This window comes from Rousettus aegyptiacus, unplaced genomic scaffold, assembly GCF_014176215.1.
Source record: "Rousettus aegyptiacus isolate mRouAeg1 unplaced genomic scaffold, mRouAeg1.p scaffold_m13_p_11, whole genome shotgun sequence".
NCBI classification, from domain to species: Eukaryota; Metazoa; Chordata; class Mammalia; order Chiroptera; family Pteropodidae; genus Rousettus; species Rousettus aegyptiacus.
In genome coordinates this window covers 6,162,974-6,185,884 of record NW_023416286.1, presented here as the reverse complement: position 1 = coordinate 6,185,884, position 22,911 = coordinate 6,162,974, and the positions used below count along the sequence as shown (strand labels likewise).

Sequence of the window (22,911 nt, the reverse complement as noted above, 5' to 3'; positions counted from 1 at the left end):
CAGTACTTGGAGGGAGGGGAAATTTGTTCAGGCTCCGTAACTCTGCAGGTGGGTGGCCGGCCAGCACAGGTCACCTGAGTTCCCTGTGACGCGAGCGGCGGCGCGGGCTCCTACCTTCCCGGGGCGAGTGTGGCCATTCGCCCGTGTCGTGAACAGAAACGGGACCAACCCAAAACTCAGAGCCGGCAGACGCCGGGTCCCGTCTTTCTCGTGAAACGAACCCAAGGTGGGCCCTAAGAAGAAACTTACTGTCGCAGCGCAATTCCCCGCCCGCAGCCCCGCTCTGTCCCCTGGGCCGGCCCGGGCCGCGCAGGTCGCGTGGCGGGAGCGAGCTGAGGGGTGCGGGGAGCACCGGGCGCACCCGGCTCCGCTCCCGGCGCCTCCCCGCAGGCCCGGCGCTGCGAGAAGAGCGCGGGTCAGGTTTCAAGGAGCTCCCTGGGCTGTCCGGCTGGGGAACGCGCCCGCGCGCCCTGCGCCCGGCCAGCGAGGGCGCCGAGCCAGCGCCGCGGGGGACGCCAACAGGTGGGCAGCTGGGCGTCCTCAGGCTGCGAACGCCGCCCTGGGGGGCTGATCCCTCCCCCGGCTCCCAGCCCGGGACACCGGCCCCGCGCGCACCCCGCGCAGGCTCACCTCGCGCGGACCCCTCTCAGCAGAGCCTCCAAAGTCGGAGGATCCAGGCCGTCCCTGCGACCCAGAGCCCGCTCCGCTGCCGGGGAGCTCCGAGCACGCCCGGGCCCGGAGGCGCCTCCGCGCCGGTGCGCCGCCTCGGGGCCAGCAGCGGGCGCGGGAGAAGGCGCAGCGCCCAACGCCCGGCTCCCGGGCCCCGCCCCGCCCGGTCTGGCCACACCCCTCGCCGGGGCCACGCCCCGGCCGCGCCCCTCCCGAGACCACGCCCCTTCCCCGAGGCCACGCCCCCGGTTCAGCTTTACCCCCACCCCTCTCTCCCCGCTCTCCGACCCCCAAGCAGTGGGCCCAGGACCCCGTTTTCCCCACCTCGTCCAGGCCTCTCTCCCTTACCCACCACAGGCCACCAGGACGGTAGCCCGGGTCCCCCAGGCCACGCCCCGATCTGCCCCACCACGCCCCCCGAGCCCTTCTCTTTCCCCGCCCCCGGCCACCAGGTGCCCGGCCCAGCTGCCGCCACTGTCCTCCCAGCTGTTCCCACCCCCACCCTCCATAAGTATATCCCGCCGCCCCCACCCTGGCCACGCCCCTGGCCCTGATACACTTAGCCCCCACCCTTGCTCCATTTCCTCTAAGCTACACCCCCCTTCCCCCGCAAGCCCCGCTCCCTTCTATCAACCTCCGACGACTCCCGCCTACCCCCACCCCTAGCCCCGGCCCGCTAAATCCGGCTTTGGGGCCACCCCGTCGACTACGCCCCCTCCCTCCCAGCCTCGCCCAGGGTACGTGGAGCCGCCGCGGGACCCGGGCAACCAACCCCCACTGCCCACTCGCCCCACCGCTGCCTGGGCGAGGAGTTCACTCTAGGCGAAGGCACAGTGGCTGCCCTTTTCTAATGAAAGGAAAAGTTAGGTGAGGATTTTTAAACTTACTCGCTTCTCCAGGGCCTGGGGCAAGTCTTCCGAGGACTGTAAGGGTGAATACACTCAAAGAACTATCACTTTCCTGTGTAGCTCAATCATTATTGCTTCACATGAAAACCCCAGAGGCCAAGCGAACCCCTCTGTGCTAGGATATGGGCCCCAAATGCTCCGTGATTGTTTCCTGATAAGCAACTGATGGAATCCATAAAATAAACATGTGCATTTTTAAAGTGTCTTTTAGATGATTCATTTGAGTAGTTATTACATATCACCACTATTAATATAAATATGCATTATTTTATAATCGAAGAACAACTGCCATTTTTAAACTAAAGAACATATAAAATTATTAATTACCCCACGAAAAATCAAAATTCATTTTATATATGTATGCATTCTTAAATAGTGAAACAGCTCTTCTGTATGATGCACAAATGGTGGATACAAATGGTGCTCTAAAAACGTCTATAAAGCACACACCTAATTATTAATGGTAATTATTTCTAGGTGGTGAAAATGTGGGCAAATTTTTTTTTGTTTGTTTGACATTCTATTGAAATTCCCCACATTTTTGACAACGATCTGTATATTTTTTGAGCATGTATTTTTCAAACAAAAAAAATTATTATAAAAAATATCTATGGAAAATTTTAGAGACAGCACGAGACTAATAGTGAATATTCCATTTTATTTCGACTTGACATAACTAACAAAATCTGTATGAAGCTCGCATAAATGTTAAAAATGAATCTATTTTAGTATTGTTAAAAAAGAATATTAAAGGCTAAATTTGAGAGGTTTTATTTTCTTTTTAGAATGAGCACAAATCTGAAAAGAAAGTATAGATTTTTCTTTGTAAAAAATCTGTCAAAGGATCATTCCTGCTTTCTTGGAAACGATTATTACTATTTACATGAAACTTTTTTTTTTCTAATGAAGAAAACACTATTAAAAAAATAAGTTCTTGGGGAAAATTGGCCTGGCCAGTAACTGAACAGATTTCTGTAGATGGCCCAGAAAGGATCTGCTTCCCTGTGACCCAGGGCAAAACCTTTACCTTTCTGAGTTTCAGCTTCCTCTTTCACGAAAACGGAAGCAATGGTACCCCTCTCTCTCTGGATTGGTTGGAAAATAAAACATTTTAGTCCATATCAGACTTTTAGTATCATCTTAGTACATACAGGTGCTTAATAATTATTACTTCCTGTTCTTTTAGAAATATACTTTTTGGAATTTTAGTGGGGATCTTGAGAGCCTATGATAAAAGATATCTCTGGTTTTAGATTATTTACTTGTTGGTTCAAGAGAAAAATCTGACACGGAGAGCCTGGAATGATCTAAGCCCAGCACCATCACTGGCTATGTGCGAGTCAATAAATCACCAAGCTTCTCTGAATCTTTTGTAACCTATTAAATGAGAGATTTGGACCAGTGATCTCTGTTTCCTTCTGCTTCAGTCATTCCACAGGGAAGCTGTGACTTAAAAAAAGAAAAAAAAAAAAAGACTTAAATCTATAGTGGCCCCTCCCTGGCCACAGGAGGGGCCATCACTCACCGCCCTGCAAACAAAGCTGACATCTGCATTCTGTCCTTCCCCACAAAAGGGAACCTCCAAAGGTTTCTTTGAACTTTCTCCTCTGGGTGATCTGCTGGTGCCCAATCCTGACTAACAATTTAAACTCCAGCCTACAGCCTTCACCAAAGATGCACTGGAACACCATTAGTGCTTTCTGCCGCACGGTGTCCAGCCGTCGAGACTACCACCTCTCACCAACTTTTTATCACATAACGACACCTCCAAAATTACAATGTCTTTCCGTTAATATTTATTGAGCATTTAACAGGCTATGTCTTTTACATTCATTATCTCCTTTAAGCGGCAAAGCAGCCCTGGGGAAAACAAAGTCCAGAGAAGCCGAATGCATTGCCTAGGGTCACACAGCTAGTAAAGGATGGGGCTAGGATTTGATTTCTTGCTTCTGCCTTTAAACACAACAAGCCGTGCTCCTGAGTTCCTCCGAGGTTCTGAAAAAGCATGCTTGTATTCATTCAGTCTGCTGAAAGTCCTACTTCTCAGGGGTTTCTCAGGAGAAGGGACAAGGGAGGAAAGAACTATGGGCGAATGTGTTGCCCCTCCCCCATAATTCACATGTCGAAGTCTGAATCCCCAATGAGATGGTTTTAGGATTCGGGGAAGGTAAGTAGGTTTAGATGACGGGGTTAGTGCCCTCGTAAGACTAGGAAGAGAGACCAAATCACACTCTCTCTCTCTGTCTTTTAGCCATGGGAGGACACAGTGAGAAGGTGGCAGTCAGCAAGCCAGGAGGAGGGCTCTCCCCAGGAACCGAATCCGCCAGCACCTTGGTCTTGGACTTTCCCAGCCTCCCATGAGAAGTACGTTCCTATGGTCAGAGCCTCCTGGTCTGTGGTGGTCGGAGCCTCTCGGTCTGTGGTGCTTTGTCGTGGCAGCTGGAGCTGACAGATACAGAAAGAAAACACCTTCCTCCTCATTTTAATTTTTTTGCCCATTTGAGGAACTCCTGCCTAGTAACCCTTGTGGCCCTGGTCTCCAACCTCTGCAGCTGAAGAAGGTGGGAGAAATGCATTGGATGAAATGGACCCATTTATTAGTAATTTAAGAGTAATTTACTACAAGCACAGAGGAGTCACTCTTTTCTAACCTCTCCACCCAGACTCCTGCAGGGAGCAATCTGGGCTCGGTGTCTCTGCCTCAAAGAGGACAGTCACCTGGGTTGGGTGACTGAAGGTCTACACCGGGCTGAGGGTGCAGGGGGGACACTTGGGGAATATTAGTGACTACTTTTCACACAGACCTAAAGTCACATCCTCCCATCGACTTGATCCGTGATAAAACTGACATGTTTATCTTCATCTGTCTGTCCATTTCTAAATTGGATGGGAAGGTGGGAAGGGGACCAAGGGGAGGTGGCCGACACACAACTGCCCCCAAAGGAGAAGGTTAAGACCTGGGACAGCATGAGCCTCTTCCGCTCCAGCCCCTTGGCTTTGGGGAAGCGACTTAACCCCACTGTGACTTTCGCCTTATCTGTGACATCCTGTGGCGAAGACTGTGATGATGCATGTAAAGTTCTAGCTCAGCGCCTGGCATGTAGTGAGATGCTCCACGAATGGTAGCCGTCGTCACTGATGAGAATGGGTGAGAAGAATTTGCTATCTTTGATTCTACAGTTTATGAGAGCAGACGCCACTCTAATTTAAGCCTCCTAGGATGAGAGAACGAGTGTTGGTTATTTGTCAAATTCTTTTGGTGGATAAGTACCTATGGGGGGGGGGGAAGGGGAAGGAGAGTCAGACGAATTTGGGCAGAGGGAGAAGAGCATTTTCCCTGCTCTTTGCCCAGGAATGGGGCGCAGAGGCTGATGGTGTGAGACCACACGGAGGACACAGGCCAAGGACGAGGGGAGAACGGGCAGTAAGGCCGCGTCCTCGGCTTTCCGGCCTACTCGCCGGAATTCGCACAAAGCCGTTGGCTGTCTCTGCGCCCGCCTGATTGCCAAGTGCGTCTGGAAGCTCGCTCAGCCCCGCGGCCCTGCTCTGAACTGCACAGCCAGGGGCGGAGGGTGGGCCCCGCCGAGGCCGAAGCGGCTCTCACCAGCACAGTCTTTCCCTCCACCTTGATCGAGCGGCAACTGAACTCCGTGCTTCTTTGTTAAATGGCCGTGACTAACACCGCCCCCCCCCCCGCCCGTGCTACTTTCTGATTCTCACTCTGATCCTCCCTTCGTCATGCCCTTAATCCTCTCCGTGACACACGATCGCTGCCCTTGGGGACGGAGCATGGGTTTCCGAGGCAGGCGGCTCTGGCACAGAGTCCTCCTGTCACCTTTCGCCAGCCGAGTGCCCTTGGATAAGCTTCGTCCCTTCCTCTGGGACACAGGAATGACAGTATGCACCCCGCTGTGGCGGGGACTCAGGAGGCGATCTCTGTAAAGCGGCGGTCCCCGACCATTTTGGCACCAGAGACAGGTTTCATGGATGACAAATTTTCCACAGACCAAGGTGGAGGAGGGGGTAATGGTTTGGGGATGATTCAAGCGCATGACATTTATCGTGCACTTGATTTGTACTATTATTGCATTGCAATGTGTAATGAAATAATTATACAGCTCGCCATAATGCAGAATCGGTGGGAGCCCTGAGCTCGTTTTTCCTGCAATTATACAGTCCCCTCTGGGGGCGATGGGAGACGGTGACACCCGGGGTGCGTTGCTTACGTCCGGTCCACTCCACAGTCGCAATTTGGTTGCTGTCACTGCAGAAAATCTGCTTCACAAAGATAGGATGCTGGACATGAAGCCGGCTTCTCAGTGCTTCTGCGGCAGTCTCGGGATATTCCGCCTTGACTTCAATCCAGAGCAAATGGAGAGTCAAAGTCGTCCCAAACATACTTCTAAGGCCACCGTCATGTGCAATCTCAAGCAGCTGATCCTCTTCCGACACGGACAAAGTTGATTCATGTGACTTATTCACAAACGGTTCGCGGATCCATTCCTTCCCTGTCCGGGGGTCTTTTGTGGTTGGGAAGTCATGCTCACACTCTTTTGAAAGCTGAGGCAGGGGATCATGCACCAGCTGGGAGGAAGAAGGCCCTGGCTCAGTCTCTTTCAAAATCTCTGCTAATGTTCAAAACACATCGAAAATCCCGATGTTCACTCGTCGCCCCCATAATCCCAGTTTGGGTTTGAATGAAACCACTTTATCTGCCAACTTGAACACAGTTGTCGTTCTCACCTGAAGTAACAGATGGACTTGGTTAAGAAGGTCAAATATGTCACACAAGTAAGCGAGTTTTGTGACCCATTCTGCGTCACTGAAATGCGCTGCTAGTGGCAACTGCTTTTCTAAAAGAAATCTCTGGAGCAGTTCTCGTACCCCAGAAACCCTGGCCAGTGATCTACCGATAGAAAGCCATGTCACTTCCGTGTATGAGAGGAGACATGTGTGCTCTGCGTCCATCTCCTCACAGAGCTGCCCGACAGACGTGAGTTAAGGGCACGTACTTCAATGTGGCTGATCATTTTAATCGCATCCTGCAAAAGGTTTTTAAGTTCAGGTGTCATTTTCCGGCTAGCCTTAGCCAGCATTCCTCTATGGATGACAGTGCGTAGACTCACATTCGGAAGCGACCTCTTTGACCTGAGTAGTGAAACCAGAAAGCTGTCCAGTCATGGCAGTCGCTTTGTCCGTGCATCTACCGACACAATTGACCAATTCGGTTTTCCTGATAGGTAATCCTTCAAAGACTTGAATGGTTCTGCAACTGTGGTGTCGATTGGCAACAAAAGCGCGCATAACAAATCCTCGTGCACATCCTCCTGAAAAATACATCACACGAAAACAAGCACTGTTGCCTTGCTGTCAACATCAGTAGACTCCTCAGCCTGGATTGCGTATCAAGGTGACTCATTAATCCTCTCTGACAATTGTGCCTCGATGTCCTCTGCTATTCATCAGTTCATCTAGTTACGGTGCTGGCCGAAAGAGGATCCGTGCCACCTTTTGAATGGCAGCCTCTCCTAAAAGTACACGACGAATGTCCTTAGCAGCAGGCAGGATCATCTCCTCAACAATAGTAAAGGGCTTCTTAGCCTTAGCAACGCGGTCAGCCACCAAGAATGATGCTCTCAGTGCAGACACCTTTGATGAAGCGATGGCCTTCAATAATTGCTTCTGTTTTTTATGTCACAGTTTTTTCTTTTGAAAAACTCCAGAGGCTTGTCTTTTAATGCAGGGTGCTCGGTCTCCATGTGGCAAAGCAGTTTTGAAGGTTTCATGGCTTCGCTGGACAGCCGGTCACGGCATATTGTACAAAGCGGGCTTTGAGAACGTGAATCCCCTGTTGCAAAGAACCATAATTTAAGGAGGACTCGGTATTTTCTTTTAAATGCAGCCTTCGATTTTGTTGGCAGTCTTAGAGTCTTCTGCTATCTCATAGCTGGCTCTTTCCCCCTTTTCAGAGAAGCCCTCCAGTGACATTTGTCCTTTACTCATTTTGGCGAGGGTTAGCTGGTGGGCTTACCAGAACCGTGACTGAGACAAGGACGCAGTGCAGGAAAGAGGCACAGCCCAAAGTGGTAAATAAAATAATGGGCAAGCCACATACGGACGAAAATAAGTGTCGGATTCTGACTTAAAGCCCGCCACCAGATGCAGCTGTACAAAGTGCAGTTGATCAAAGTACATAAACTCACCTGCCACTATCAAGCCTGCCACCAGATGCAGCTTAATCGTCACTTGCCACTCACTGATAGGGTTTTGATATGAGTCTGCAAGCAATTGGTTAACTTAGATCCCTCGCATGTGTGGTTCACAACAGGGTTCGTGCTCCTATGAGAACCTAAAGCCTGATGATCTGAGGCGGAGCTGAGGCGGTGATGCTGGTGCTGGGGAGCGGCTGCAGATACAGAGGAAGCTTTGCTCGCTTGCCCGCTGCTCACCTCCTGCTGGCCACTGACCAGTGCCAGTCCCCAGTCCGGGGGCTGGGGACCTCTGCTGTCAAGGGGTAAGTGTCACCTGATCTGTGCGTAGTGGACAATACAAACGGCTGCTAAGAGTTCATGCCCGGGCAAACCACGTCTGCCTGGGGAACCCCGGCGTCCTCGCTAAGGCTCACCTGGAGTTTGCTTCTTCTCTGAAGCTTTCCCCAACTTCCTTCAGTGGGGTTCATGACTTCAAATTCAGCGACGCCCTAAGACCTCAGACACACTTCAGTTTGAGTGCTGACAAAGAGATTATGAGCTCCTTGAGGGCAGTAAATGTATATATTTTTTAAATTAATAGACATTTTTAGAGCCGTTTTTGGATTACAGAAAAAATTGATCAGAAAGCACAGAGCTATCAGGGACATTACTTCGTAATGTATATAAATATCTAGTCACTATGTTGTACACCGGAAAATAATGTAATATTACACGTAAATTATAACTGAAAATTTGAAACATAAGAAGTACCGAGTCGCCACACGCCCCCATACCCACCCACCCCCCAGTTTCCCTTATTATTAATATTGTGTGTCGTGTGGCACGTTTGTTACAACTGATGAGTTGATATTGACACATTATTATCAACTAAAGCCTATGGCTTACACTAGGGTCCAGTCTTGGTTTTACATGGTTCCATGGGTTTTGACAAATGCAGATGTCAGGCATCCAGCACCACAGTGCCATACGGGAGAGTTTCACTGCCCTAAACATCCCCCGCGCTCCACATGTTCGGTCCTGCCCCCCGCCCCCAAACCCTGGCAACCAATGATCTTTCTACCATCGCTGTAGTTTTGCCTTTTCCAGAATGTCACATAGCTGGAATCACACAGTACGGAGCTTTGGGCGGCACTAAATACCTCATATGTGGTGGCACCTGGAGACTTCACACACTCATTTGTTTAAGCACCAATCAAAGAGACTGTGACCTTAAGGGCAGTATTTCTTTTTTCTTTTTATTCGTTAATTTACTTCGGGATCTCCCACAATACCAAGTACATAGAAGGTACTAGGTATTCAATAAAATAATAGTACCGGCAATAATAATAAACGATTAGTTATTGTTCTATGCTTAAAAGCATATTAAAAACAATGAAGAATGGAATTTTTTTTTAAAAAAAATAGTTTCTAAAATTAGGGATCTGACAGTCTGGGCAGGCTGCCACTCCTTTTTGGCTGATTTTTATAAGTCCTATTAAAACAATAATTCTTTTCAACTCCAAAATTCTATGCAAACTCCTAAGAACCACCATAGGCCACAACTATAATTTGAGATGAATCGTGTGACCAGTTTTGAATTTCGGCTCTGACCAAACGCTTCCATTTCAAAGCCCAAGTTAATTCCCACCGCGCGCCCCCCCGCCCCCGCCGACTCCTGCCCCCACAATGACTACAAAAGCGCAGGAGAATGGATGGGAGAGAACGAGATGATTCACTGTTGACTCGGAAGTAGCCTCCGCATGACGAGGAAGAGTGAAGGAGGCCGAGGGTCACTTCGCAGATCAGAATATTAACTAAGGAATATTTAGAGGAAATCTCTAGACCCGGGTCACCAGGGCGGAAGAACACATGGATGTGCCAAGGAAACGAACGATCATAATAAAATCATATTCTCAGACAAATAAGGAAACGGCGGTAAAGGCACACACTGAGCAGAGTCAACAAGAGCTGACCTCAGGAAATCGAGGGTTCTGGAGGGTTCTGGCACTTTCTTGGCTGCCCTGCACTGTCTGAGACGCAGAAGCTGCTCCCTGAATATTTTCAGGATTAGACCGGTAGTGTTTAAAAGAAATAAAATGAAAAGGGCTCAGCATCATCATGACAGCTACTACTCTCTGAGCCGAAGGACGCTCTGGGCTTTGCCTACATCCTTTTATTTGATCTTCAAAACGAGAGCACAGGTGTCGGCATCAGACAGAGCCTCGGATATTTTAAAAATTGAGGTGTAATTTAGATACCGTGCAGTACATGACTCTTACGTGCGCACTTGGATGAGAGAGAGAGAGAGAAAGAGAAAGTTAGACCCTAAGATGAACCAAAATGATGTCCACCTTTGGTCCTTATGTCTTCCTGTAAGCCACTCCCAGTGAGTGCAGACAGAACCTGTGTGATTTTCACCTCCCCACCAGAACATGGTGAAGGTGACAAGTCGTCACTCCCATGGCTATGTTATGTTATTTAAAGACCCCACCTTGCCAAATCGGAAGGAGAGACTCTCGTTGCTGGTCTGGTGAATTGAGTGGCCACCTTGGAGAAGCCCACATGGCAAGGAACCGTGAGCAGCCTTTAGGACCTGGGGGCAATCTCCAGCCAACAGCCGTGGAAAACCTGGGGCTATCAGTTATACAGCCGTGAAGAAGTCGTTCTGCCAACAACCTGAGTGAGCTTGGCTGCCGGTTCTTCCCCCATCAAGTTTCCAGATAAGAACACAGCCTGGCCCGCATCTTGATTGCAACTCAGAGACAAGGACCTGCTAAGCTGTGCCCAGACTCTCGATCCGTGGAAACTGAGAAAAAGTACGTATGTGTTGTCTTAACTCACCAAGTTTGCGGTAATTTGTTTTTGCATCACAGAGAACTAACACAATATTAATGTAACCACCAGGCTGATGAAATATATAGATCACTCTAGCACCTTGAAAGATGTCCTCATGTGCCCTACTGGTTAGTAATTCCTACCGCCCCAAGGAGAAAGATTATTCTAATCATTATCACCAGAAATTAGTTCCATTTGTTTTTGAATCACACAGTATGGATTCTTTTGTGCCTGACTTCTTTTACTTAATGATACGGCTGTGAAATTCATCCATGTTCTATGTGATGGTAGCTCATTCTTCTCCACCGTTTGAATGAACCACATCCTACTCCAATACGATGGACACTTAGGTTTGCTGCTACCATTAGTAGTTATGCTTCCATGAACATTCTTGAACATACTTTTAGCAAGGGAAAAAATTGGGCTTCCACTTTGTGTACAGCCAGGAATGGTACTGCTAGGTCACGGTGTTGGCCTATTCATCGGTACCACCGGGCACCTTTTCAAAAGGGTCGTATCGGTTCACATTCCCACAGGTGACAGAAGAGAGCGTCAGCTGCTCATGACGACACGTGGTCTTGCCTTCGCCTGTTCTCTTGAAAAAATAAGGATAACAACAGTACCCACCATCCAGAGCCGTTTCGCACAACACACGAGAACATACACAAAACGCCCTCAGGACATAGCACTCGTTCGGTAGACGGTAGATGTTTCTTTCCACTTTGCTTTGCCAGTTCACACAGGTAGAAGTGGCTGCGCTGAGGCTCAAACCCCAAGGGACGAATTTCAAACTCTGTCCTCTTTCCACTGACCCCCACCAGGCCACTTTCCAGCCATTTTTATCGGGCAACAATCTCCATGATATTTCAAAATTATCTCTCCTTTGAGACTCTCTCCTCCTGCACAGATAGCCAGGAAGTACGTACTCTCGCTACATGACTTAAAAGATAAAGCGAATTGCAACTTGATGATGGAAAGGGTGTCTGTGATTTCTTTAACAGAAAATGTCCACACTCTAGAGCAATATCCCAGGGAGCATTCTCTCTACCAAATAAATACCTCCTGTCGAAAGTGGCCTTGGCTGCCTTTGCTGATTTCTCCATCTGAAGAGCTTGCTTTATTCGTGGTCGGTCCTAAATTGTCAACTTCTTCACTTTTCTGTCATGTTAACAGACCCATTGCTGTATCATTTATCCCTTGTTGACACGGTAAGTTCTGCTCATGAAAGGCCTGTGTGCTGGTGGCAGTGAAGCCTGGCGACACGGGCCTCGCAGCCCAAAGGCAGGACAGCAGATGGGTGACATGTGCGTACACGGGAGAGCGGTCCAAGGACCACACAAGGGCCTGTTTGGAAATCCCAAAAGCACCCGGGGCCAGTCTGGCATCGAGGCTCGTTTCCCAAAGCGCTAATGTGTTTGCAATGCACTGGAATGTGATAATGTCGATTTAATGTTTGTGGGGGGAAAAAGGCAGATGAAATAAAGTCAGATCGAGGGCACGGTCTCGAGAGGGTGACGCGCGCTCAGAGGACACCCTTCGTGGCAATCCCGATTCTGTGAGACGCATCTTCAGCATCACTTCTTGTTTTGCACATTGGCCTTCATCCCGTTTGACTACATCGTGTGTCGAAAACACGTGAAAGTTGGAGATGAAAAGAACAGTTATGACTTGAAAGGTAAAAGGGAGAAAGAAAAGAGATGATCAGCATTCAGCCATGAGCACTGAGGTGAGCGGGACAAAACCGGCTCAGGACGTGCCAGTGCCCCCAAATGGGGCTTGGAACCATTTGTCATTTTAGCTCTAGCACCTTGCGCAGGTGACTGATAGCAGCTTGGTGGACAAACAAGTCATGCGTGAAGACAGGGTAACCGTGATGAAGGGACAGCTGGCCCTGCACGGTGTCCGGAAGGCCCTGGGCACCATCGCTGGCACACATCTGCCAAGGACCAGGGTGAGGGACAAGGTGCTGTGAGCCCAGGTGCTGGTCACACGAGGAGAATGTGCAGAAGCTATGTGACAGGGACTTAGGAGGCTCGAGGACATTTATGGACTGATTCCGCCGGCCACACTGCTGGGGATGCGAAAATGGCCTGGCCTCGGCCTCCCCCATGGCGTGCAGGGTCCGCAGGAGGCAGTGGGGGAGGGGTCGTGACGGACCACGTGGCAGGTGCTGTGGCAGGATGCTGGCGGCCGCAGCGATGAGCTGAGTAGAGCAGCCGAGTACCAGCCACGTCCTCGCCTGAGTCCTGCCACGTCTGACCCGCCTTCCCAGGGCAGGCATCTCACTTTGCCGGGTCGGCTACTTCTAACGGGTCTCCCCGCCGACACAGAGCCACGCTCCCCGGAGAACCAGACCTGTCTCTCCAGCCGCACGCCCTTCTCTCCCCTCGGCCGCCCCTCTCCTGGGCCACGCGCAATGTCGTTCATCAATATCCGCGGAATTATTTGAGCATGTCTAATGCTTAGTGCTGTTAAAAACTAAAAGGGTAGTAAAAACAGCATAATTTCCATTAAATGTATATGTACTACCTACAATGTGACAGGTTGTGTTTTCAGCATTTACACGTTTTAACTCATTTACTCTTCTCGATAACCCCAGGGGGTAGGAAACCAAGCCCTCCCTAGGGAGGTGGGCAATTTGCCCAAGACGCCCCATGGCTGGAACTTGACCTGGGACAGTCGAGACCCCACCCTCTCATGACAATGTGCCTTCCAGAAGGTTAAATGGAACAAAAAACATAGAAGCAGAGGCTAAGTATGGAAAAAAAACTGTCAAAGGAAATTAGATGTACAATAAACGACCAGAAACATAAATGTTTGGTGCTCACTTAAAAATAATAAACAAGTAGAAATGTATATGCAAGTAGGTGAGAAGGTGTTGGAAATGGTAAGATAAATAATAAACAGGCACGTAAAATCATTTATTAAAAGTATGAAATAATCTTGGATTGTATATACACATATGCACAACTAGAAACATTTATTACAAAATCTTGGTCGAGATGCAACTTCCAGGTATATACATTTTCATTTTCTCTAAATAAACTGGTTGTGAACAATTCAACATTTTTGTTACTATTGTCATTACTATTGTCCTGCACGTGATCATTCTGCGCTGGGTACTCTGGTGCATATTTCATTTCATCGTTAAAACCATCCTAGGGAAAGTTTAGTATTGGCTTCCTTTTATAAATCAGGAAAGTAAGGCGTAGAGAGCTTAAATAAATAACCCCAGGTCCTTAGCTGCATGGGCTGGCAGAGCTGGGATCCAAATCAACGTCTGTTTGGCTTTTAAAGCCTCAGCGTACCCAGTATGAAGCTCTCACGGCTTCTCTCTGCCGAGTAACCCACCATCGCAGTCACAATACAGACACCGCAGGGCTGCTGTGGGAAGCACCCCGAATCTCGAGGCCATGCCCTGGCTTCCCTCTCCGGAACAGCGCGACGTGGGGCAAGTCTCCCAACCCACGTGGATCTCCATGTTCTCATCTGTATAAAATGATGAGAATTATATCTTGTCCCAGGATTACTGGTAGAGCAAATTAAAATAAGTGAAGACCTAGACAGGAACTTGTCAGTTCTTTAGTGTGTGGTGAGGAGAGGGTGTGGTGGTTAATTTTAGGTTTCAATTTGGCTGGGCCATGGTGCCTAGCTTTTGGGGCAAACATCAGTCTAGATGTTGCTCTGTAGATCTTTTTTTTTTTTAGATGTGATTAAAATTTAAATCAGTAGATCTTGAGTAAAGCAGATTACCTTTCATAATGTGGGTGGGCCTCACCCAATCAACTGAAGATTTAAGAGCAACGTTTAAGATTAAAGTTTCCCAAGGAAGAAGGAGTTTGGTGTCAAGACTGCAACAGAGAAACGCTGCTTTAGTTTCCAGCCTGCCATACAGGTTTGGGGTTCGCCAGTCCCCACTATCACGTGATCCAGTTCCTTAAATGTCATTCTCTCTCTCTCTCTCTCGAAATATATCCTATTTCCTATTTATTCTGTTTCTCTCTAGAATTCTGACTAATACAGGGGTAGACGGCAAGTCTGGGAAGTCTTCAAAAAAGGGAGATCCTGCCTGAACCAAGTCCCCCCAAAGAGTAGACATGCAGACCCCAATAGGTTTCAAATGCCATAGACGCTAAAGATCACTCGCCTGTAACCAAGCCTGTAATCTGCTCTCTAGGTGACAAGCAGGAGGTAAGTCTGTAGGATGCCAACCAAGGGATGTGTGGGAGGCAGGGGTGCACCTGGTGATGGGAGTGGAAACGTGGGGTGTTCAAAGAGGCCGAAGCCGTGGCGGGGAGTGAGGAGGAGAGAGAAGACACTCGGAGAACAGAGCCACCTGGTGAAGGAAGGGCCTGGACCCTCCCCTCACAGCCTGTGCTTCTCGCTCACCACTTTCTGACATGACCATCCGTCTCCTCATCTCCCCACAAGCTCCGCATCACCCGGGGCTGCATTCTCCTTCAGGGCCCATGCCGGGAGCTCTCCTCGGGCCAGGGACCTGCTTCTGGCGGTCTCTCCGCCTGAAAAGCCAGTCTTGCAATTCTTCACTTGGCAATTCAAAGCTATTCCTTTTTTAAGGCTCACCTCACACATTACATCCTGCCTTTTCTACAAGGAGAAGTAAGCATCCCCCTCATCTTTCTTCCCAGAGTTCTTTTAGGTGCGTTTATCAGCATCACAGGCTGCACGGTTCTTGAATTCCTGGTGCCTAGCATCATACCCAGTATTCAGTAGGGGTTTAATAAACATTCATTGAATAAATTGGGCTGGAAAAGATTGGCTTGGCTTTGAGAAGATTTTAAGCAACCATATCTATGGTCACGTGACTGATCAGTGACTGACCTGGGATTCAAATTCAAGTGTTTAGCTCTAAATTCAGGATTCTTTCCATTACACCAGAGCTGATACACATGCTGGGAGTTAAGGGGCATCCTTGGGGCAAACCCCAATTCCTGAAAGTGATAGCGGAAAGATAACGAGCCCCAGAACCAGGTACCATTTATTTAATAGTGTCTAACATTTGCCAGGTTTTGGACACGAAATTCCCACTGACCGAAAGGGAAGTTCCAGGAGCACTGTCAGGATGTTCCTCAAACTTCTGAGCACAACCCACAGGAAGAAATCTATTTTGCATTATAAAGCAGCAGACACTTTCACGGACACGCACAGAAAACATTTACACACAATGCTGCCCCTCACCACACGCAATGCGATCTGATAGCCTCTGTCCTGTCTTCTTTATTTGATTCTGGTGGACTAACTAACGAGATGAATCCCAGAGCTGGAAAAATTCTGCAGCTCAGTACTGTGAAAATGGCAAGAGCGTGAGGGCGCGCCGGGCACGGACACGAGCCCGCCCTCAGCCCCCCGTCTTCCTGCTCCCTCTTGGCACACTGTCTTCCTCTTCTAAGGCGAAGGCAGTTGGTTTCGGGGAGCCATCTTCATGTGCCCGCCTTCCGAACAAATAGGTGCGATTTCCCTTTTGCTGGTCAATGGTAATGGTAACTTTTAGCTACTGAAAAATTTATTTACACGATACCACTGACAGTACACGTTCTATGTTGTCATACAAATGAAAAACCATCAAGGGGCTCCTTTTTTTATCTTCTGTTTCAGTGTTTCCACAAAACAGGAAGCCCAAGAACGCAGTTCCGGTGATTGTTCTGGCCTAATCACGCCGAGGACTAGATTGAGGTCATCTCCACTAAGCTCTCTGAGTCTCTTCCTCAGTCACAAATATTTTTACCGAGTGGTCCAATCTACCCATCAAACCCCTCGTTCTACTTCTTCTTTGTCTGTGGACTGAGTTCACCGGACTGAGTTCACATTCCAGCAAGGCGGGTCCCCGTCCAGCCCTCCTCTCAGTGGCATGCTGGGAAAAGGATTTCATTCTCCCCCACTCCCTTATTTTTTTTTTAGGCGAGGCAACCCTGGGTTGACCTCACAGATTGCAAGGACCTCGTCAGCTTACAATCTCTTATTTTATTACTTTTCACTCCTACGGGGACTGGTCTTCCTAGGTGGTCTCCCATCCAAGTACTGACCAGGCCCAATCCTGCTTAGCTTCCAAGATCAGACAGGATCAGGCTTGTTCAGGGTGGCATGGCTGTAGACCGGAAAGTGCCCTTCTTTACTGGTAAGAACGCTCATGCAAACCACGAATGATAAACACGTGGCTCTCGGAGGTTGACAGCAGCTTCCGTGACCTTCCCTCCCTCCACCCACCCCTCCCCGGCCTCCTCCAGCTGTCCAAGCCTCTCCGTACACACACTCACGCTAGAACAGAATGCTCGAGCTTGCGATTTTTGCTTATCTCATGTGTTTGCTCAGTCCGGCCTTGTGTATGATGTAAACAGTTGCTGGTGCAGGAGGAGGTTGAGCCAACGTCTTGCACAGTTCAGCTCTCTAACCGAGTGCCCTCTGGTCTCGGCCTCTGCTCAATCCTATCACCAACGTTGACATTTCGACCCCCTGCGATGAGTGGACCAGGTTGGTGCGTGGATTTAAACCAGGTAGCTCAGGTCAGGTGCTCCTCCAGGAGCCCTGGCAGGCAGAGCTGCTGAGGAGCAAACTGGGCTTGATTAAATTCCTAAGGTCGCCGAGCTGGATCCCAGTTTATTCTCTTCCAATTCTGTGGGCACTTCCTACTGACGTGAGGCATGCATGCATTTCTCGACAAACACACACCCCTCTTGCTCTGTAAAATTGTGCATGAAAGATGGGGTTCATGGGGGGCAGGGCCGAGGTGGACCACTCGGACCCTCATAACTTTGTCGCCAGAGCCCTAAAGCAACGGTAATAATCTTGATGAAAAGACTGATACAGTGAAAGAGCCACGTTAGACTCCTAGTAAAAAAAACCAAAACAAAACACAGCAACAAATATAAGACTTCATCTTTTAAAAAAGGAGGGAATGAAAAGTAGGAACTCGACCAGATACCCATATTCACAGCAGCCCTGTCCACAATAGCCAAGAGGTGGAAGCCACCAAGTGTCCCCTGACAGACGGATGAATAAGCAAAATGTGGTCTCTCCATACAAGGGGATATGATTCAGCCTTCAAAAGGAAGGAAATTCTAACTCAGGCTCCGGCATGGATGAACCTCGAGGACGTTATGCTCAGTGAAATAAGCCGGACACAGAAGGCCAGATACTGTATGCTTCCACTTATGTGAGGCGCGGTAGCCCTAATTATAGAGACATAAAGGAGAATGGTGATTGGCAAGAAACGGGGGGAGGGGGGAGGGGAGAATGGGGTGTTTTTGGTTAATGGGGACAGTCTCAGTTTTGCAAGATGAAAAGAGTTTCTCGAGATGGACGGTGGTGATGGCTACACAGCAATGTGAATTTGCTCCATGCCGTTGAAATGAGCGCGTGAAAGTGGTTAAGACGGGAAAGTCTATGTTCTATGTGTTTTACCACAATTTTAAAAACAGGGTGTGGGCAGCTTCACGGAAGGGGCTTAAGGGTTAACGCCGGTGAGTTATGGGGACGAGGGCAAAATGCACACAGGGTGAGCAAACTGAGCACAGAGAAGGAAAGTGAGTGACAGGGGCTGGCCGCCGGGCACGTGGCCCTGGCCGTGCGGCCGCCTGGCCCCCTGCTGCGTTATCGGAGGCGCCGAACGCTAACGTGCAGGAATCTCTTAACTGGCACAACTGTCACATTACAGTGACGTCCTTCCACTATTTGCCAGTGGCGTTGAGCTAAACCGCCTCACAGAGACTCAGCCTTTAGCAAAACACACTGTACTACGCTGTCGCGACCAAGTCACTCGGTCGCGGTCATCATTTCCCCCGGCCCCCGCCTTTGCTGCTCCGTGCTCTGCCTAAACGACTAGAGATGCTACGCGGCAAGGCATCGCCCCCGCGCCAGTCACTCAGACGGCGCCTCTTGAAACTCGGTTTTTGCCATATATGGAAAAACATATTCCACTGTCAGTGGTAAAAATAGCATCCTACCTAGCAGGTGTCATCTTCCACCTGTGAACAAAAGATGGGGGCTGCCTTGGTAAGCCTGACGAGCTCAGAAACAGAAAGGAACCACGCGGGACGTCTGGATCACAAAACGATTGCTAACTGAGCAGGTTATCCTGGCAAGTCACATCCTAAGCCCGCTGTGATGGATTAATCTTTCTTTGAGCAAAACACATCCATTGTTATGCATCTAGAATAACATAAAGTGTTGGAATGCTCTCTTCTCCAGACATCCAAGCATAAACACCCCGGGACGGGGCGAGATGAACCCAGCATTCCTCATTCCTAACGCTCACCCGCACACCTCTGCAAACCACGTTGGTCACGCGTTAACTGTCCTGCACCTAGCAGTGGAAAAGAAGGAGATGTCTCTCCATTTTACTTTTTATCCGACCTTAGAGATTTCCCCACTTTACTTTCTCCCACCGCCTTAATCTACCACCAACTGGATTTTACGTAATTGTCCTTCCATCTTCGCCCTTGAGTCTAATATATAAAACACACTCCCAGGGGCATTTGCTCAATCTGTTGAGCTTTTGCTTCCGGGACTGGCCCCAAAACCTTGGTTCAAATAAACTCTTTAAACCCTTCTTTAGGTTTGGCATTTCTTTTATCAACACATCGATGAATGCTTAGAGTTACAGACTGTGGAAAACAATACACTCGCCTAGAGGCCTATCGGGGAAAGAATCTATTGACATTAATCCAGAATTGCCAAAATAATCCCTTCCCTTTATTTCCAGGTGGAACGAAATTTTTCTCGGAAGAAAATATTTTATGTCTTAATAGGATCTCACGAATGAAGATCTTGCATGAGTGTTCAAAACCAGGGGACGGGTTGAACAAATGTCCCATGGGGAAGAGGCGTATGAACTGCACCGTACTGCACAGAGCCAACCCCCCGTAGAAGATGCTTTTGATTCGAGGGGAGATGCTAACCGAATGTGTAACATGATCATGACATTTTTACAATGCTTACGGCGGGTAAGAGAATCATTGGTGATTTAAGAAATGATTCCGTACACCTCCTATAATGGTATCTACAAGAACATTTTCGGGGGCAATTATAGCCTACATTCCTCTGTGTTAACTATCACAGCAGTTTCTATACCTCTTCTTATCCTAAGGCTATGAAGATAAGACTCTAGACTATTTAGTCATGTATCTCCTCAGTATCAGTTTTAGTTATCAATGCCTATCTTTAAATTAAAACCACCAGATTTTCTGTAGACCTGCCCACATGGAAGCCACTAATAATCTCAGATATATTTGCTGACTGCGAAGACAAGTCTGGCCAAATCCGATGGCTAATTGTGTCAGATTTAAAGAGCCAGCTGCCTCATTCTACAAGAGGGATTGCCTTGTGGGCAGGGCCAGAATACTCACAGTTCATTGGCTGTAATCCCTGGCAATCATTTTTGAATGAGAACGGGCTTTGTCAATGGAATCAGCATGTTCGACCCAAGTCAGTTGCTTGAGGCTCCCTCTACTTGACACAGACTGTGGACAGGTAGGTGCTGCCTAGAATACCGTTTCCCCATGTGTCTCCCTGCTGTCCAATCGGCCGAGGTTCCCAAACCCATTTTCTTCCTCCTAGTGTCCAAGGCTCTCCAGAAAGTGACCTCACGCTACCTACTCAGTTCAAGTGTCTCCTACTCCTACCTCCCACCTGAACGGCCACCTTCGACCGCCCCACCGACACTGAGCCTCCTCTCCTCCAACACCCGGCTAGCATTCTCTCTCTTCCACGAGGTCCTGGCCGGCACCATCTACCAGCACTTTCTCTTCTGAGTCTTCTTCACAGCCTCCCAGCCAGCACCACCAAAGTGGCCCCTAGCCATCCTCTTCTATTTGTTTGTGCACATTTCTCTTTACCTGGATCTTGAGTGGGGCCTTCCTGCACTGGACAAAGAACTTCCAGAAACAGGGATTAGGTCATCTAGATCTACTCTTGTGTGAGTCACATGAGAGGCAAGGCCATACTCTGTTAGCGTTTAGAAGCACGCAGTACTCCAATACCATTTTCCTTGGCATGCACTGGTTTCTGTTTGCACCAGACAGCCCCTCCCCCAAGTCTAACAAATCTCATCCCAGCGACTAATCCTTCATTCGCCGATCTGCAAATTGAGACTCGTAAGAGGAAGTATTTTCTAGTCCTCCTCTGCTCCTGGCAGAGATCTAGCTCCACAAACGCTGCTGGTCACGTGCCAACCTCCATCCCCCGTCTCTCCTTACCAAGGCCTGTGATTATTTTTGTTACATCTGTTAACTTTTCGCTCAGTTTCTGTCTCCTGTGTCCTCAGATTAACCGAGAACCCTCAGGATGGGTGCTACAGTCAGCTTCTGCACTCATAACGTCTTCCTCTGCAGGGGGGACACCCCTGAAACCGGCTCAAAGACCCTGCCACGTCGGCGTGTGGCTGGAATCCTCTAGCTATTTCAAATGCCATGACTGTTGTAGAAACAGCCCTAATCAATACCTTTAATGGAAACGAAGTTAGATCATTACCTGTTGTCCAGTTAGTTGGTATTTTATGGCCATCGTAAGAAATCACATTCTTCCGAGGCAGGAGAAGAATCTATTTACATATTTACATATTTTAACATTTTAACACATACTTATACATTTTAATCAAGTAGCCTATCTATGTCTTTCCACACTCTCTCTCCTGATACCATCACCCGCATCACAAAGCAATGTCGGGGTTGCCAGGGAGCTGAGAAGGCGGTAGGAACAGGTTTTCTTCGGCTTGCCTGGTTCAGAATCGTGGTTCATCATGGTGAACTGCTGTAGGCCTTCATCCTGCCTGTATTCACAATGTCTCTTTCCTCTCCCCTTTCTGCCATCCCATCCCTGCCCAAAGGACCTCACGTCCTCATCCTTCATGAAGTCATAGGTCTACGGAAATCTTAGTCCAAATTTGGGGAGGAACGAAGGACTTCAGGAGAGGGGTCAGCGCCGTGAGTCCTAGGGCGACCTCTGGGCAGGAAATAGAAGATAAAGAAATGGAAGACGAAGGCAAGGAGGTCAAGAGCCGGGAGGGCACAGAAGGTGGCTCGGCATCCACGTCCTAAATGCTGCTGCCACCAGGACCGAGAACAGCAGTCTCGGTGGCTCCTTGCCCCGGTCTGGGGAACAGGAGCCAAAGCCTGGGGACGTGGCGTGGGAGCTGGCTGGCATGCTGCAACCAGGCGGGCACTGAGGGGCAGGACGGCCGCCACCTGCAGGGACCGAAGGACCTCCGAGCCCGGCCGGCCAGCCTGGCACATCGGCACAGCGTCACCTCCAGGACGGAGAGCTCCACCTCGCCGTGCCCTGACTCTCCCTAGGCAAGATGCGTTTCGTGTAGCAGCCAGCATCGTGCTGCCTGAGTCCCTTGGTTTCTCCTTCTGTCACTTTGGCATCGGCTGTGGAGCACATGGGCATTCTCTCTCTCTCTCTCTCTCTCTCTCTCTCTCTCTCTCTGTGTCTCTGTCCGCCGGATGGGGGAAGGCGAGGCGGGAGGAAGGCGAGTGCCGGCTCTTCACTGTGGCGCGATGTCCCTGATGCGTGTAAGGCGTGTGGCGAAGTGGATCTGGGTTCGGATCCTGACAGCCGTGTGACCAGAGGCAGGGGGCACATGTTCTCTGGGAACTGCATTCCTACTGGGCAAAGCGGGGATCGTGAAAAGGACCCCACAAGGTTAGGCAGTGTTGGGATCGTCCAGGACGTGGGTGACGCAAGGTCTGAGCGTCAGTGAGAAGCTGCCCCCGCCCGCACCAAGTCCTCACGGCCAACCCTGGCCCAGGAGCCTCTCGCTGACGTGACCTTATCTGATTTCAGCGCAACTGCACGGGGTTTGATTACTCCCATCTCACAGACAAGGAAGTTGGATAAATCACATGCCTATGGGCATCTTGCTAGAGAGCAAAGCGTGGAAGTGCCATGTTTCTGTCCCCATTCCAATCCCTTCCCTCATCTTTGGGGCCAGCTCAGCACCTCTGGGACCATCCCGCTGCAAGCTGTGGCAGAAAGCTGCCGGAGAGTTTCTGAAAAGACGTAAACCCTCAGTTAGGGGTTCTACGCTTCCACTTGTAGGGTGTTTGAGTTCGTGAGTGGTACTGTGACTCCCCCGCCCCTGCCACGCTCAGGTAATGCCTCCCTTTATATAACTGACCTTGGAGTTCGAAAACTTGGGAAGAAAGACCACAGCTTGGAAAAGAATAACTTTTTACGTTTAGAAAACACACTTTTCTTTTCTGTCCTCAGTCATTCATCTTTAAAAAACAAGACTAAGCATCCACGGATCTCCGACTGACCCATATCAATGACGCGTGTCTGAGGCTGTTTAT

At 49.4% G+C, this 22,911-nt stretch overlaps 1 protein-coding gene across 2 annotated transcripts in view; it reads right to left on the bottom strand.

The window, feature by feature from the left end:
* Positions 1-22,911, bottom strand: part of SPATA13 (spermatogenesis associated 13) — a 284,285-nt gene that overhangs the window by 121,937 nt on the left and 139,437 nt on the right. The window contains exon 1 of one of the 2 annotated variants that reach the window (XM_036228453.1): positions 631-782. The exons of the other annotated variant lie outside the window; for it this stretch is intronic. The gene's annotated coding sequence lies outside the window, so the exon portion shown is untranslated. Of the gene's footprint in view, positions 1-630; positions 783-22,911 lie in introns of those variants that run through there. 2 annotated transcript variants of the gene reach the window in all.